The sequence below is a fragment of the Chinchilla lanigera genome, unplaced genomic scaffold, assembly GCF_000276665.1.
Source record: "Chinchilla lanigera isolate Chin_1 unplaced genomic scaffold, ChiLan1.0 scaffold00057, whole genome shotgun sequence".
NCBI classification, from domain to species: Eukaryota; Metazoa; Chordata; class Mammalia; order Rodentia; family Chinchillidae; genus Chinchilla; species Chinchilla lanigera.
The window spans coordinates 7231551-7244446 of NW_004955458.1; the positions used below are offsets into that span (position 1 = coordinate 7231551).

The 12896-nt window shown below is 37.5% G+C and overlaps 1 protein-coding gene across 1 annotated transcript in view; it reads left to right on the plus strand.

Annotated features, from left to right (window-relative positions):
• The first annotated feature begins 1335 nt into the window (after positions 1-1335).
• Positions 1336-12896, plus strand: part of Slc16a7 (solute carrier family 16 (monocarboxylate transporter), member 7) — a 119897-nt gene continuing 108336 nt past the window's right edge. Inside the window, exons 1-2 of the mRNA XM_005397423.2 lie at positions 1336-1376; positions 7641-7760. The gene's annotated coding sequence lies outside the window, so the exon portion shown is untranslated. The remainder of the gene's footprint in view (positions 1377-7640; positions 7761-12896) is intronic.

The window sequence follows — 12896 nt, forward strand, 5'->3', positions numbered from 1 at the left end:
GAAATGTGTGCATGTAGCCAAGGCACTGAGGGATGTCATGTCTGATCTGATGGCTTTCAGCTGTTTCTGTGATAAGAAGGAAGCCAGGTTAACTCCAAGGTATGACTGAGGATGTAGTGGTTGATTGATTATGTCAACTTGAGAAGTTTAGAAGCATAACTAAACTTGGCTCAGCAATTGGCCCAGCAATTCTACACCCTAGGGTGTAGAGGAGCCACCCTAGGGTGGATCATCACCTAGATAATATAAAAGGGAAATGAGGAAGGACAGAGAAACTTCCACTCCTTTTGGAAGAACTCCAGTCTTCACCTTCAGCTTGGACTTCGTCTCCTGGCTTCTAGTGCAGACTCTTCGGCTTCCATATTGGATCCTTCAGCCTTCTGTCGCAGACTTATCGGCCTCCTGGTACGGACTTGCATGGAAGTCTGCAGTGAACTCCAGACCCAGGACTGATTCCTTCGGTCTTCAGTGTGCAGACACCCTCTGCACACTTTCCCATACAACTCTCTGGCTGACCGTCGTAAGCCAATCTTGTAATTTCTTATAATTTGTACATCTTGTGTTATATCTGTTTCTCCAGTAAAACCTGACTGATACAGAGGATGTTTGAGAAGCCTGAGAGGGAAAACGTTAGACCTGTATGGAAAAGGACAGGAAACTATCCAGAAATATGTGAGAAGCTCAAGGGAGAGGCTTTAGGGATCCTGCCACAACTGAAATCTATGAATGTGAAGCAGTATCAATGTGTACAGGTGACCCATTCTTCTCCAGCTCTATTCAGTATTATAATTGCAGATTCTACTGCAAATTTGGAATATTCAGGTTCCCTTTTGCAAGAAGAATACATAGGAGCTAGGGACCCTGGATGTTGGTGATTGATTTTAGTTGATATTAACATTTAATTCTTTTCTTTCTTTCCCCCTTTTTTGTGCTAATGACTGAACCTGGGGCCTACTGCATGCTAAGCAAGCGCTCTACTAGTAAACAACATAACTAGCCTAATATTTAGTAAATGTATACATGTTGGGAATACGTCCCCAGACTCAGTCTGTTGGTGCAGATAATAAATCACTGTGACACCAAGAAATCTTGACGAGGCAAGATTGTTTTACTTCTGCAGAAGGGCACAAGCACATTTCAGCATGAGGTAGGAAGCACCCGGAAATGTAGCATCAGGCTCTTTTTATTTCCTAAGGCATGAGAAGCAGCTGACCTTCACCCCATTGGCTGGTTTGAAGGTTTAGAATCCATCCCAATTGGCTAGTTTAAGTGGTGCTGGGGAGGGCTGAAGGGTTGCTAGGCAGGGTTGCTAAGGGAGGGGAGAGTGTGGCATGGGGTACTGAAAGTCCTTGGCTGTTGATAAGTTATCTTTTGTGGTCAGTCCTATTTCCTATAGCTGGTGTAAGGCGTGGGGGAGGGCAACCTAAGGTAGATGAGAGTTTACAGTGGAGACGCTCTTGTTCATATTGTTCATGTTTTTCACAGCAAAGACCTTATTTCTTCCATCCAGTATATTAAGAATTGTGCTTAGTACATTATGTGTGTTACCACATTTACACTCTTAGGTATAAATACAATTTCCTTCTATTACAATTACTTCTATTAGGTATAAATACAATTTCCATATTTTGAAAACATACTGAGCATCCAGTTAGTAAATTTTCCGAAGACATTTTCACTAATCAGTAGCAGAATTAGAATTTAAATGAAGATCAGTGCTGCAGCTGAGAGGGAGTAATGGAGGCTAGGGAAAGGCTAATAGCTTGGAAGAGCTGTGTGTGAAGGGATGAGATAATTTCGAAGGTATTCTTATGAAAATTGAAAAAGAAATCAGATCACATGAAGGAACCTGTTCTGTGATGTAGAGTGTTATTGTTTAAGACTTCGGTAGTGGAGGCACTGAAAGGGCGCTGTGGCCCAGCGGAAAGCGTGTTACTGAAGTGAGAGTGGGATTGAGGTCATGAAGTTGGTGGGTAGGTTACTGGTTGCAGTCCCGGTGCGTTGATTACCAATATGAGTAATGCGGTAGGATTTTTCTATCGAAGAGAAATGGACTTTCAAGTACTGGCCTAAAAGGTGGAGAGTCTCAATATTCAGGGTGATAAATTTCATGAAATGAACCTCAAGGAAGAAAGATTTCTTGGAATGAAGATGAAAAAGTAATAGCAGAAAAGCCATGGAGTGCAGGTAGGACCAGGCTGAACTTTCGTTCCAGACCTGACTGTGTGGAGAAGAGGACTTTCATAAATCAGGCTTTGGAGGAAAAAACAATGTGCAGATGACACAGTATTGTGTTTAGGTTGTTTAAAAATGGAAGGAAATGTGTTTGCTTAAAAGTCAGGCACTTTTAGGATACATTGGTAAATGCTGAGAAGAACATCGGGAAAGCTGCGATAAAGTGGAGAGTATGTGTGAACCAAGTAAGGGAAAGCACACAGCTGTGTAAGGAAGAGCTCTACAGGAGAATTAGAGATAGCGCTAACAGTTTATTTGGGACTTGAGAGCAGTAGAGAGACAAGACATGCGAATGGGCTTTAAATGGCTTCAAATTTGTAAATGGAGCTTGGTTTAAAGATAGTTTATTCATGTGGAGATTAAATCATGCATTTTTGAATAAGCAGATCACAGAAGAAATCAGGAAGGAAATTAAAAAAGTTTGTACAATCAAATGACAGTGGAAGCACAACAGACCAAGACCTTTTAGAAAGCAGTTCTTAAAGCAAAGTTTATAGCCATAAGTGCACATATTAAAAAGAATACAGCCATCTCGATTAAATAACATCATGGCATATCTCAAGAGTCCTAGAAAAGAAAAAGAACCTAAATCTGAAACTAACAGAGGGAAAGGAGTTCTTAGTGAAGAGGGAATCCTAGTGAAATTGAGACTAAAAAACACTACAAAGGATCAATGAATTAAAAAGTTGGTTCTTTGAAAGGATAGGAAAGGTCCAGGAGACAAAAAGACGGGGACAGGGAAAGTAAGGAGGGTCAAGATCCAATATTTGTGTGTGCCAGTTCTCCCTCGACCAGTGTATTTATTATGTAGTGCAGATACACACTAGTAAGAAGTTGGGGGGAAGTTTTAGAAACAATACAGATAGTTTGCTGTCTCAGTCCCGAATGCTGCCGTGACCTGGCCTCATCCACATCTCTGTCTGAGCCAAGTGTGAGGGATGCTGGCCGAGTTCAGTGGGTGTCGGACTGGTGTATACTGCGTTGCTTCCTGTGGTATAAGAGTTAGATGAAATTAACTGGATTTATACCTTTGTTTGTATGGTTATGCTTGATAGTATTTTACTTAAAAATTCTAAATTTCTTTGTTTTGCTTTGTTTTTGTTTTGAGACAAGGTCTCATAGTGAAGGCTGGCCTCGAACTCACAGTGATCCACCTGCCCCAGCCTCCAGAGTGCTGGAATTACAGGTGTGCGCCACCACACCCAGCCTAATAGCTTATGTGTGCATATATCCTGGACTATTTTCTAACATTCTACTTTTTCAACGTACTGTATTAATTTAGTATCTGGGGTTTAGGATTTATGTATTATTATCTTTTGCTTATAAGGATAGATTTCTGCTTGATGATGTTAATTTCCATTGTGATATTTTAAAATAACAGTTTAACTAGCTTGCCTGTGATAAATGAAGAATAAATTTTGAAAATTAAAATTGTCTCTGTAGGGCCTGGGGATTTAGCTCAGCGGCAAAAGTGCCTGCCTGGCAAGTGCAAGGTCGTGAGTTTGGTTCCTGGTACCGGAGAAAAACCAAAAAAAAAATTGTCTCTGTAGATTTACTTGTTTGACAGTAGTACAGCATATGAAAGAGAAGGTGCGCATTTAGTTAAATAAAGAGATAGTTTATCAAGGAAATTTTAGAGTAAAAGTCATCAAAGTTTAGAATCAGAAGTGTTTTTGTATAGGTGCAGCCATCCACCTATGGCCAATGGACACATTTGTTTTTTTTCACATGAAAGATTTTTTTTTAACTGGTATTATGGAAAGTGTGAGTAAGGTCAAGGTGAGAATATTGATTCCAATGCTTGAAGCGGTGTACTTTTGAGAACTTGGCTTTTCAAGCCTCTTACTCTATCTTCTATACCATGGGGATGTTAATGTTATCAAAGAGTGTTCGACAGGATTGAAACAGCCCATTTTACCTTCACATACTTCTAGCCAGTCATAATTACATTGAAGGAAATTTTGTCTGTCTGTCGTTCTATTTCACTTGTGCCCTGGAACTACAGAACTGGAGAATATATGCTACAAGAAACACATTTCTTAGATCTAAATTTCACAATGAGTTAAGTTTTTGACATTTATTTAGCAACCCATGCTTTGGACACTTATTAAAGACACTTAAAAAGTTTTTCCCAAAGATAATGATGGAATAACTACAGCAGGCCAGGCAATGATGATGGCCAAACTCCGCCATCAGAAAAGTGCCACCTGTCCACAGCTCTGCTCACAGGGTGGGCTGGAGCTGCTGCAGGAAGGGTGGGCACTATACAGACTGGAATGATTTCGGAGCTCTTCAGGTTGGCTGGTGGTTTGTTACATTTTGTCTTGTTGGCGTTCTTCCAGGCCCATTCTTAAAAATACCACATTGTGTTTGTCTACCTTAATCATATTTAAAATTAATTGTGATAAAGTCTCTGGTGTACACTTTGATTCACTGAGTAAAAGATAAATATAAATTTGGTTACAAGGGAAGTTACTGTGTCACGCTCACCACTTACCATCTTGCAAATTCCCTTTCCAGCTATGTGTGCCTCCATCACAGTGATGTGGAAAAGAGGCCTGGTGGTATTTCAGCAAGACTGGCTCATCAAGATAGTTCTTTGTCCTATTTGGGCTTTGTGGCCTTTCATGGTTAATTTTTTAAAAATAAATAAAAATGTAGTTCAGGCTGGTCTTGAACTCAGTGCTCTTCCTGCCTCAGCCTCCTGAGTGCCGGGAGTACAGGTGTGTAGCAGCACGCCTGGCTCTCATGATTAATTTTAGTAAAATGCAGAACAAGTTACATTTGTTTTCAATACCAATGGGCTTTCTTTCATCTGTGACTTCTTCCAGTAGAGCAGTGATGGTCAACCATTTAGAGCTTGCAGTGATACGAACAGCCCCCTGCAGCCTGTATGCCACAGGTTCACCTCCCCTGCATTGGAAGAAAGGCAGAAAATTTACAGCTCTGTGACAAAGATGTGTGAATAAGATTGGTCCATTCAATGTTTGTGTTAAAGTTTTGAGACCAAACATATTTTGGACTTAGGATTTTTCATTTTAATTCTAAGGTGGTATGACTCATTTCCTTAGATTCTACTTGTGTAAACATCCCTTTTTTAGAAATTTTAGGTTATTCCCTTTATTTAGAAGTGCAGTAGAATTTCACGAAGGCAGCCATGCAAACAGCTGTATACCGCAGCTGTAAATAGTGGCTCTCTGGTTACATGTAACCAGACTTTACAGGCTCTGCCTCCTGTGACATTGAAAGGTTACTTTTGGTGCCTGAGTAAACTTAAACAATGGATTTGCTCTTCGGTATCTCAGAGTAGGACGTGCTGTCCCGTATTTGTCACTGGATGGCAAAAGGAATGTTACTCTTAGCAGCTCTGAACAACGTCCTCCACATTCTTCTTCCTCGGTCAGCCGCTCATCAGCTGATGTGACTTTGCATTTTTGCCTGTGTCATTAATCACTCACATTCAGCTCTCCTTTTGGACTATTTGCCAGTTGCTTCCAAAACAAACATGCTTTCTGGGATCAAGTGGAAAAGAAAGGAGATTTAAAGCGCAACAGGTTTTCAGTTATTTTGGCTGTATTATTAATTCTTAGTGATTGAGATATTAATGAACATTTTATTCAAGGAATTTTTTCCTAAACACTAATGAGCACTGTAAATTCACAAACACAATTGGGAAATGCTGCTAAATTAAAAGGAGAAACTCTGTCTCATAAGGCAGTAGATTATCTTCTCTTTCTCCTGAAAATTTGAGTATGAATTTACATACAATTAATATGCTTGTTAGCTTTACTGTGGTATTTACAGCAATGTCTTATTATGAAGGACTTTTATCTCTTTTGTTGAATATATCAATAAAATTACTCCTATCAGCTGATATACTTCATACGTATCATTCTTCAGATAATAACCAGCCAAGGTTAAATGTGAATAACATATTTCCATGATTACATGTATTTGTAGCCCTTTTAATAAGTACCTTGGTAAAAATGTTTGTGTCTTGATTAAAACTTGTTCAAGAGTTAGAAGAAAAGATGAACCCTTAATATTTCTAAATCCATGTGAATTTAATTATTGAAGGAGTTGCTTTGTATCCACAGCGGACACGTTTTGTATGACTGTTTTTACCAAATTCAGACAACTATATATAATTTCCTAGGTACAGTCTTGGAATGTGCGCAATAAGCAGATTGATTGTCTATCTATGATTCCTTCCACGTTACACTGCAGGGCCCAGGTTCTCTGGTCAAATTAGGTAATATTACGAGTGCTTACCACACTGACCTTATAATTCCTACCTCTGTTCTCTCTTTGTCCTTGAAATATATTTAAGTGACCTTTGCACGGCACTGTGCTACTATAAATGTCTGATTGTTTTGAATGATACCTGAAATTGGTTATGTTGGTTCAGTAGTAACAAAAATGTCAAGATGTATATATTAAATTAGTGTTTTACTTTTGAAATGTGTTATCAGTGGGGACTAATATTTATTCTTCTGCATAAAGTACTGTTTTTCTCTATCTTAAGCAGCAACTATAAATATTAATAATAAATGTTATTATAATGGACATTTTAAAAATGTTAACTGACTTACCTAGTAGTCATAATTTTGGGTAGATGCTACTTTTCGAGGTAGGACAGTTAGACAAAGAAGTCAAAAATTTGTTTCAAGGTACATATTACCAAGAACATATAAAAACTGATAGTCACCAGGCATGGTGGTGCAAACCTATAACCCCCACAACTCAGGAGCCTGACGCAGGAGGACTGCTGCAGGGTGGAGGTCAGCCTGGGTTACACAGTGAGGCGTTGTCTCAGAAGGAAAGAGAACATTGTCAATTTTGACTGTCTTTTTATAACACTTCTGAAATACTTTTAGACATCTTACTGAAATGCTGCTTTAAAATTTTTGATTATTAAAGTTAATATAGAGTATTAATGTATTTAAGTAGAAATGTCAAGTTATTACTCTGTAAATACACACACATACATATGCTCTTGTATACATTATCTTATGAAGAGTGGAGAGAAACGTTGAAAGAAGGTTACTGCTGAAATCCTGGAGGCCGTGGATGGAAGTAAATCTCTGAAGTGCTTTTAGGAACTGCTGGGCGTTTTGGAAAATTTGACTTAAGACAGAAAATATAAAGAGGTGCCAAAAATAGGCAAGCACAGTATTTATAATATAGGGTTACCGGTGATGTGAACTAAGGTAAGTAAATAATCTGTCCACATGCTAAAGGGACCTTTAAAAATCTTAAGAGTTTTAGAGAAGGTGAATAGCAGCTTCAGCCAGTACAGTTGCAGACTGTATGCTGGTAGTTCTTTTAGATGTGGAATTGGATATGTTATTTTTTAACATGCTCTGGATATTTAGATGGTTACTATATTCTTTTGATTTTCCTAGGAGTCAATCTGAAGACGTGATGCTTTGCTGTGAAGGCTTGAAAAGGGATCTTGGGGACTGCAGAACTCTAAGACTCTTTGTGCCAGTAGAGCAGAGCTCCACTGTGAGGACCCTCAGTGTGTAAGGATACTTTTTTCTGTCTAGTTATTCCCAGGCACGTTGTTTTGTGAATCCCGTAAATATCAGTGTGAATGCACCTTTGTTTCTGATTTAATTTTCTCCCACACTAAGAGCATGATGGTTGATCCAGGCGGTAAAATGCCATGTGGCTGCTCCTGGGTACACGGTTGACTGACGTGTTCTTGCTTCTTCCTTGATAAGAATACAGACTGTAGACCCTGCAATGTCCGGGGTCAAGTCCTGGTTCTGCTGCTGACTACCTGAAATCAGCCCAAACATCAGTTTTGTTTTTCTTCTGAAATGAACACAGTAAAGGATATCTTCATAGTGTTCTTGTTATTAACTCAGAACAGAATTTCTGTATCCCAGGTGGCAAAAAGCATTAGCTATTGTTGTATTTATTCCTGAAATACTATATTCTCGACTCATTCCCTATTTTTAGATGTAGACAGGAGAATGTTCAGAATTTTGGAGTGAATGTCTTTGGGGTAGATACATTGTAATATACCTAAGTCTCTGTTATAGAGTTCCCTGTGTCCCTTCATTTAAAAAAATTGTATTTTAAAATACTCTTCCTTGTCTGTTCTCATTATCACAATTATGTAGGCAGTGCAAGCTTTACAAATTTTGTAACAATTCATTGCATAGAATTCACTCATCTGTTTTAGTTGTCTTAAATTGTAAACCTTTAGGTTTATTTTAATGTCACTGTTTTAAGTATACAAATATGTTGGTACTAGGAGAATTATACAGAGATCCTCAATTAAAAAACGCTTTGAGGAAAAGGTAGTCTGACTGCTGTTTTCAAAGACATTCTGTTAATAGTCTTTTAGGAGGCTGGATAGACGAAATTGCTACTTCTTTGAATGCCATACTCTGTGTCTGGTGATAGTGGTGTGTCTGCTTTAGGCTTGGTGGGAGTACATATTTTATCAGGGTTGTAGACTTTCATCACTGTAGCTGTATTCTTTTTTTTTTTAACAGAGTGTCGCTATGTAGTAGTCCAGGCTCAAACTCCTGGTGATCCCCCTGCTTCAGCTTCCCCAGTGCTGGTACTGCAGGCATGCACTGCCATTCCTGGGCACAGCGGCTGTATTCTAAACTGTATTTAAATCAGCAGCTGTTACATACCTCCCAGTGCCAGTAGATAGGTTACTTCTGTTCATGGTTTTCAGTATAGTAGGGAAGAAGCCAAGGTTCCTAAATAGCACAGGTTCTAGTGGTAGAGCTAAACCGCACCGTGAGAGCTGCACAGGAAGCCCAGCAGCAGTGTGGTGTAATTTCCCACACCGTTTCAATTGCACTTTGCTCTTACAGAACAGCTTGCCTGCCCCTGACTTGACTTTCTAGGTTTTCTTTTTTTTTAATTGATTATTTTTATTTTATGAAAAGTGAAACAAAATTTCATAATAAAATAAGAATAACAGTAGTTTATATACTTTCTCATTATCTTCAAAGCTGTTAGTCATTGTACAAGACAGATAAAAAAGATTCTCTCCAAAAAAATAGAAAATAGCGCTAAAGTTTCTTTCTAATCAACTAAGAGAAACTAGCTGCATAAATCAGTTAACATATGGGGCTGGGGATTTAGCTCAGCGGCAAAGCGCCTGCCTTGCAAGCGCAAGGTCGTGAGTTCGGTTCCCGGTACCGGAAAAAAAAACAAAAAAAAAAAAAACAAAAAAAAAAAAAAAAAAAAAAAAACAAATCAGTTAACATATATATTACAATATTTTTGAAAAAATGGAATAGGTAATTCAAGAAATTATTTTAATTTCTCCCCACCTCCTATCTATCTTCTAATTTGCTCTCTCTCTCTCTCTCTATATATATATATATGTATCTCCACATATATAGAGTTTCTCATATAAAAAACCATGAGATATTTGTGTTTCTGACCTATTTCACTTGACATTATGTTCTCAAGTTGCATCTGTTTCCTACAAATGCCTTGTTTATCTATATTTTTGACAGTACTTCATTGTGTAGAAATACCACATTTTCCTTATCTGATCATGTTTTGATGGACATATATGCTGTTTCCCAGATCTAGGTATCACAGATTGTATTGCTATACACATGGGTATATGTATCCCTGTAATTGATAATTTTAACTGTTCTTGGGAAGATACCTAAAAAGAGTATAGCAGGGTCAAGTGGAATTTCTATTTTTAATTTTTTTAGGCCTCTCCACACTGATTTCCATAATGATAGTTCTAGTTTAGATTTCCACCAACAGTGTGGAAGAATTCCTTTTTCCGCAAGCCTTGCCAGCATTTGTTATTGTTAGATTTTTTGATGATAGCCATTTTTTCTAGATAAGATAGCATCTTTTTGGTTTGTTTCTTTGAGTCAGGGCCTAGCTGTGTAATTCAGGAGGACTTGGCCCACACTTTGTAGACCAAGCTAGCCTCAAACTTCTGACAGTACTTCTGCCTCAAGCTCCTGGGATTATAGGTCTGCACTACCATGCCCAGCCAGATGGTATGTTAAAGTAGTTTTAATTTACATCTCTCTAATGGCCAGTAATGTTGCACATTTTTTCATGTGTTTACTGGCCATTTGTATTTGTTTTGAGAAGTGTTTATTCCTTTCAATTGCCCGTTTTTTGATTGGGTCTTTTATTTTGGGCAGTCTTTTTTTGAGTTCTTTATATATTCTAGATGTTAACCTTTTGTCTGAGGAATAACTGGCAGATGTTGTTTTTTTTTTTCTCCCCATTCTGTAGGTTGTTTCTTCGTTCCGTTGGTTTGCTGTGTAAAAGCTTTTCATTTGATATGATCCTGTGTGGATTTTCAGTATTATTTCTTGTGCCACTGGTATTGTTAAAAAAAAAGTCCTTGCCTTTGCCTGTGTCTTCAAGACTTGTACCTATTTCATCCTTTCAACAGATCGTTTTTATTTTAACATTTATATCACTGACCTATTCTGATTTTAGTTTAGTGTGTGGTGAGATATATGGGTCTAGAATCAATCTTCTATATGTAGATAGCCAATTTTCCCAGCACCATTTATTAAAGAGGCTCTTTCCTCCTGTGCGTGTTTTTGTTCCTTTTGTGAATGATCAAATAGCAGTATGTGCCTTGTTTTGTTTCTGCTCTTTCTATTCTGTCCCATTGATTGACAGGCTGGTGTTTAAGCCAGTGTTATGCTGTATCAGTCACTGTAGCTTTATAATATAACTTGAAGTCTGAGCTTGTGATGCCACTGGCTTTCCTTTTGTTACCTAAAATTACTTTTGTTATTGTGGATCTCTTCTTGTTCCATATGAATTTTAGGATTGTTTTCTTTAGATCTTGGAGAAATGCCATGGTATTTTATTGAGAGTCCATTACATCTGTGTATCAGTATAGATTATATTGATTCTTTCTATCCAGATTCAAGGGAGGGGGCTGGGGATTTAGCTCAGCGGCACAGCGCCTGCCTGGCAAGCGCAAGGTCATGAGCTTGATTCCTGGTACTGGAAAAAAAAAAAAAAATTAAAAAAATGAAAAAAATAACAACAACAAAAAAACAGATTCAAGGGATATCTTTCTATTTTCTAATATCCTCAATTTACAGAGTGATGTGATTTTTCACTGTAGAGATCTTTTATTTCCGTGCTTAGGTTAATTCCTAAATACTTAATTTTTCTCAATGTTGTCAGTGATATTATTTTCCTAATTTCTTCTTCAGTGAATTCATTATTAGTGTGCGGAATGCTTTTGAGTTTTCTGTGTTTATTTTGTATATTGCTACATGGTTGAATTTGGTTATTAATTCTAGAAGTCTTGGAGGTTTTTGGTTCTTAGGAGTAAAGGATCATGTCATCTGGAAATAATGAGACTTTAATTTCATCCTTTCCTATACCTGTTCCTTTCATTTCTGTCTCTTGCCTGATTTCCTTGGCTAGTGTTTTGAGGACTGTAATGAATAGGCATGGTGTGAACAGATATCCTTGTCTTGTTCCTAATTTTAGAGGGAAAGCTTTCAGCTTTTTTCTATGTAATATGATGGTGGCAGTAGCTTGGTCACAAATAAATGACTCTAATCAGATTGAGAGATGGTCCTTCGGTGCCTATTTTCTTCAGGGTTTTTATCATGTATGGATATTGGATCTTGTCAAAAGCTTTTTCTGCCTCTGAGATGATTATGTGCTTTTTTCTTCTGTTTGTTTATGTGATAAATGACATTTTATTGATTTGTGTATGTTGAGCCATCTTTGCATCCCAGGTATGAAGCCTACTTTATCATGTTTTATGATCTTTTTGATGATATTTTGCATTCTGTTTGCCAATATCTTGTTAAGCATTTTGCATCTATCTTCATTAGCAAGATTGGCCTGTAGTTCTCTTTTTTTTGGTTGGACCTTATGTGCTTTAGGGATCAGGATAATGTTAGCTTCCAAGGTCTTTGGAAGTACTCCTTTCCCCTCAGTTCAATAAAGAGTTTGAGGAGTACTGATATTTAATCTTCTGTGAAGTTCTTGTAGAATTTGGGTATAAATCCATCAGGTCCTAGACTTTTCTTGGTTGGTAGTTTTTATTGCTGCTTCAATTTTATTGTCTATTACTGGATTGTTCAATATTTTTAAATCTTCTTGGTTCAGTTTTGGTAATTCATATGTATCTAGCAATCTCCATTTCTTTTGAGTTCTTCAATGTTTTTGGCATATCCCTTTGTGAAGTTGCTAATCATTTTCTAGATTTTGGCAGTGTCTATTGTGATTTACCCTTTCTCATTTCTAAGTGTCTTTCTTTCTTTTTGTAATATTGGCAAAGAGATTGTCTATATTATGCTTTCTTTTAAGAAACTAGCTCTTCAGTTCATGCTTCTTTATACAGTATTGGATTTTTAGTTTCCATTTCATAGATTTCTCTTCTGTTCTTTATAATTTCTTTTGTTATACAAGCTCTGGATTTGGATTATTCTTATTTTTCTAGGCCCTTGAGATGGCATTTGTTTGAGCTTGTTCTGTTTTTCTGGTGTGGGCATTTGTAGCTATAAACTTTTCTCACAGGACTGCTTTCATTGTGTCCCATAAGTTCTGGTATATTGTATTGGCATTATCATTTAATCCTAGGAATTGTCTTATTTCTTCTTTAATTTCCTCTGTGACCCATGGATTGTGCAAGAGTGTGTTGTTTAATTTCCATAGTT